Source organism: Pinus tabuliformis, chromosome X (assembly GCF_031772625.1).
Source record: "Pinus tabuliformis cultivar Carrire ecotype Pingquan chromosome X, CPIR1, whole genome shotgun sequence".
Taxonomy (NCBI): Eukaryota; Viridiplantae; Streptophyta; class Pinopsida; order Pinales; family Pinaceae; genus Pinus; species Pinus tabuliformis.
The window spans coordinates 284,416,779-284,422,193 of record NC_142308.1 but is presented as its reverse complement, the minus strand read 5'-3'; the positions used below and the strand labels follow the sequence as shown (position 1 = coordinate 284,422,193).

The 5,415-nt window shown below is 30.9% G+C and overlaps 1 pseudogene; it reads right to left on the bottom strand.

The window, feature by feature from the left end:
• Positions 1-2,026: 2,026 nt before the first annotated feature.
• On the bottom strand, positions 2,027-4,931 carry LOC149139509 (putative sulfate transporter 3.3; annotated as a pseudogene).
• Between the last annotated feature and the right edge of the window lie 484 nt (positions 4,932-5,415).

Below are 5,415 nucleotides of genomic sequence, written 5' to 3'. Positions count from 1 at the left end.
ACCTATAGTATGGATTAATTATGCTTTGCTTCCCATATACAAGAGATGGTGCTAAGAGTTGCTAGAGTGCTTAGAGTGTGATATATATATATATATATATATATATATATATATATATATATATATATATATATATATATATATATATATATATATATATATATATAGATTGCAAAATTCAGTGATGAGACTAGGAATTTGTAAGAGATGAGTTTTGTACGTGACTAGTAATTTGATCGCTGATGTTGGGATCTCGAAATGCATTGAATGGGGTAGAATTGCATAGTTCAAAGAGATTTGTACGTCTAACTGCATTTTATTTTTGGGTAATATGTTGCAACCAAGGTAGTTTGCAAATCTATCTTTTTAATTTTCGAAACTCAAAATGTTTGTTTAACTTCGATATCTTTAGCCTATTGTAACTTCATTGATTTCAAACACGTAGGACAAAATCTTGGTGACCTTGTTATATATGTGCCTACAGAGGTTCATGGCCTAATTGTTTCATTTGGAAATTCATTTGGAGGTTTAGATCCCATATGTTTCCTCCCTTTGCCCCTCATATTTCCCTCGATGATGATAATGAGCTAAGTCCTTGCTGTTATATCAAGGCCTTATTCCTTTTATTTCTTTATCCTGACATTTATTGATCATTCCTTTTTAATTATTTCCCATGTATCTCTAATTTTATCGTACATTATGTTTTTGGAGCAAATTAATTACTCCTACAGGTTCTTATTGTTGATTGTATGTTATATTTTAATTTCATGAGTTGCATTGACCTAAAATTTTTCATTTGTAGGACGTGAATATAATTATGTTATATCTCATTTAATTTTTTGAGAAAACAAAGTGAAAATCATATTTTTGTTTGAAATTCTTTGGATGGTTATCCTATTGTTCAATTAGTTACTTTTTGGGTTGTTATAGAGATTTCTTGATCGAGAGTTTACCCTCTATATCGAGTTATTGTGCAGATGGCAGCCCAACAATAGAGTGTACATCCATGTTATGAGTTGTTGCTTGTTGTTTGTGAAACTTAGTTAAATAAATAAATTGATTCCAAAAAGTTAATGCATTTATTATCAATTAATGTTTCCTATGGCTTGTGAACCTACTCAATGTTTTCTGTAGAGACGACATATTTGCGAGGTTCAAGGATGTTTTCTGTAAACATCAATCCAAGGAACTATTTTTCATTTGATAGTTACTAATCACCATGTTATCAATTATAATCTTTAGAGGCACAATGAATTTGTCATATTCATTTTCTATCCAGTTTATGCCTCAATATTCATCTGATTTTGAGAAAATAATGTAGGTCATGATGCCAAATTGGAACAATACTTGCTTTAGATTAACAAAGTATTCTAGTTTGGTGATTTCCAACGATGTTACATGGTAACTATATGTACACAATATATGTGTCAATACTAATACTAAACAATATGTTCATGTCGGGTCCACAATGTTGTTTTGTATATTGTTCTATTCTTGTTCAACTAACTTTTTAGGGTTTTCTATTTCTAAAGAATGCTTTGTAAAGGTCTCGTATTGTGTGCATATGAAATTCCTTATTTTATGGTTTGGAAGTGTTTTCTATTTATATTATTGGAATAGGGTGTCTAGATGCTATACCTACTTGTCAATTCTTGTATATTAAGTCCATGTTAGCATGAACGAATTTTTAAAGAGATTTTCTTCAAGTTTATTGATTCATTATGGTCATGTTTTGTGCTTCATCATTTTGAAATAAGAGCCATTTTGTAGGAGTTGATGCGTTGTCTTTATTTACAAAGGAGAATGTGGAAATTATCATGTATGAAGGATCTATTACTACTTTTGTTCAACATCTTAAAGTACCTGTAGTTGGTGATTGAGATAAACCGATTGCTTGTGAACATGAGGTTTAAAAGGATGGTCTATTTTATTTGGGACTTCTTAAGGTAAAGGTATAAATTGATTTAAATAATTTTATCATCTTAAGAGATTTTCATATTTCTTGTCATCTACAGTAGTTGGAATCTCATTCTGATCCTAATGAATGATTATCTATGAAATCTAGTATAACATACTGCAATGAGTTTTCCTTTTCCTCTATGTAATCATCCTCATATTGTACTCATATCAATACTTTGTGATAATAAATTTATGAAAACTGAAATTCCTTTTCAATTTAAAGAGTAAGATCTAAATAAAAGTTGTGTTAGGAAATCAAACTCTCTCTCTCAAATAAAAAAACATTAGCAAGGTAAATTACTCAAGTGACCCCGAAAATTAGAAACTATGGAATTCTTAATGTTTCCTTATATTGCTCTATATTTCTATAGAGTGTTGTGCCCAGAATATTGCAAAGGAGGACAACATGTGGCCTTGTTATGTCCAACAATATTTTGAATACAAATATACCGACCTGTAGATTTCTACAAGGATGGAAAAACTTCATCTCTAATAATATATTATCTCCAGCTAATGGGATATAATGAATGAATTTTGTACAATAATGGGATTGAACATATATTGCACCGCTTTCAAAAGGACAGTTTGAACTTAGATGAAGATGTCTCGTACAAAATACCCCATACATGCAAAGAAATCCACCTTATTGACTTTCCATTTAAAACAAGTTGTAGGGGTATCAACAAGACCTATAAGTGCAGCTACATTAATTGATGCTATCACCACAACATGAGTGTGGTATAAGAGTCGATTTAGACGAAAAAGAGTAACCATGACTATTACGACCATACTATGCTTGATACTGCGCTCACATCCTGCATTATAATTCGCAACCGACCTAGAGAAACAACGTACAATATAAAGTTCTAATACATTTAATTATATCATATATTTTATTTTTTTTGTGATTTAATCATAAAAATCATTTTTTTAAATAAAATAAATGATCCATAGTCTCCACATGGATCTCTACCATTTCTTAAAGTTTATCGTACAGATAAAGTTTTTATTTATATATGATATGGAAAAATGTTGTATATGTATACTTGATGTAACACAGAAAGAGATACTACATCCTGCCATATTCATGAACCCAATGGCCATCATATCCTTGTTTTGATCCACCTCATAACCCTTTATAGAATCAAATGTTCTTCCCACTGCAATTCCATCTACTAAAAGCAGATAGATATCCTAATGTGTGAATGATATATTGATATTTTAAAAGGAAAACAAGTGTCACTCTCATATGTACGATTGATATAACACATATTATTTTAATATATAATTCAAATTTACTAAGTTTTTTACACTTATCAAATTTTTTCTTACCGCGAGTGTAACCAATCTTGTAAGAAAGCTAGTTTTAAGTGCCAATGGTAAGTAAGGATCATGAAAAAATAGCGTGTTTACTAATGGAGGGTTTAGTCCTTTTTCATAACTACCCATATGATGAAATTTAAAAACAATTTATATAAATGCTTTTAAGATCATGGGATTCAACATATTGACAAGAAAACATAATGCTAAAGGTCATCCTAGTTATAAAGGAATTTAAATATAAATGACCCCCGTTAAATTTAGTGAGGAATCCTCACATTGTTAATGTTATGATTCTAAGGTCTTGTAAAGAAGATTATTGTTGTAGCTAAAATAACTAATGCCAAAGGAGCAGGTGCCAAAATACAAAACATTTTTGGTTTTTTTTGGCTCTACAGAACAAACAAATGTAATTAATATTTAACACTAGATGAGAAGATTCAGTTTTGTGTTTTATATTTTTTTATTAGTGTAGATCTATCTTTAACAATAAAATTAAACATAAAATATTCAAAAAATCCAATCTCTTAATATATCTAGGCCATTAGCTGTTCACACATGCACGAAAATAGACACAAAGACCTTTCCCACCCTGTTCCCTTGGTGAAATAGCATTAACGTTTCGAGCATTGTAATTGGAGAACTTTTCATGGACCAGCTAAAATATAAGTAAGAAATTGGAAGATAAAATAGGATAAAGGAACATACGTAGTAGAGGGAAATGAGTGGGAAAAAAAGGAATAAAACTCCAATGAGATCACTCTACCATGTCCGCTACAAAGACCAATTCCTAAGAGCAAGCTCCTCTGAACATACTTCTCCATATTAATTAAAGTAGTTGAACAAAATATGTATATAACAACCTAATATCTGCACTCCAAAAGAAAACGCAAGACAAAAATCACATCCATGTTGAGAATGAAGTGTTTGATTACTATAACACCTTTGAATTGTTGGAGAGACACTATAATAGTTGTCACTACCATGAACCCAACTAGGATTAATTGAGACAGAGTTGATAAGGAACCCAAGCATGTGTAAACATGAGCATATTTGTGAATGAAAAGAAAGGTATTAGGCTATGTACTCAAAGTGTGAGAAAATGGGCTAGAATATATTGATTAGGCTATTAGGATTGGTACTTAGAACATCAAAAAATTAGCTGTAACATATCAATTATAGAAAACTATTCACCTGAGGACACCCAAAGAAGCTTGGAAAACTCTAGCAAAGAATGTTTCATTTAAAGCTCATTGCAAATACAAGGCACGAGCATCAAGTGGAGAAACCTCTTCACTGAGCGTGACTGCTAATAATAGATAATCTTTTGATACATGCCCAACTGCAAGGTCTCGTGAACTCCATATCATGGAATATGTTACGGGTGGTAAAAAACTATAATATGCAAAATCCAATAAGGAGATTACACAAAGGTAAAATCATTTAGAATCAAACAACTTAACATCAAAGTAAATTAAAAAGAGAAAAAATAATATGTTTTACATGATTTCTAATTTCCTAAACTCACATAGACCATGTATAAGTGGAAAATTTTCAATTCTAGCATAGCTTTTTCCTTGAAATGTAACCAGAATAGTTGTATAGTTAATGTTGGTGCGTTTTTTTATTTTTATTTTATTAACAATGTACATTTTGCAAGTCAGAGTAGCTCATTCATGTGCTATGGTTTCATGATGAAGAAATGCTTTGCTATGTGTGTGGATGATATAATTTCTCATGGATAAGCATGTTATTAGTTTTCATTAATGGTTTTCTTGCAGTTAGGAGGTTTTTATTGTGCTCAGTGATGGTTGGTGTTTCTCATACATGGATTTATGATATGATAATGCACTTTCCCCTTTATGTTCCTCCATAATTGAGGATGAACTTGATGGCATGTGGTCATTTCAAGAGAGTTCCCTAGTTGACTAGGGTTGGATGATGATTATGTTGGCATGATTATTGATGATATATAACAAGATTTTAAGCACTTTGCATGATTTCGCCTATTCATTTATTTTTGATTGATTTCAATTTGATCTAGTAGAACATGGCCATAACTTAAAATCCTTAGTTCTCCAACATCCTTACGTAGTCTGAAATGTGCCATATATAGGTGGAAAGAGGACTCAAATA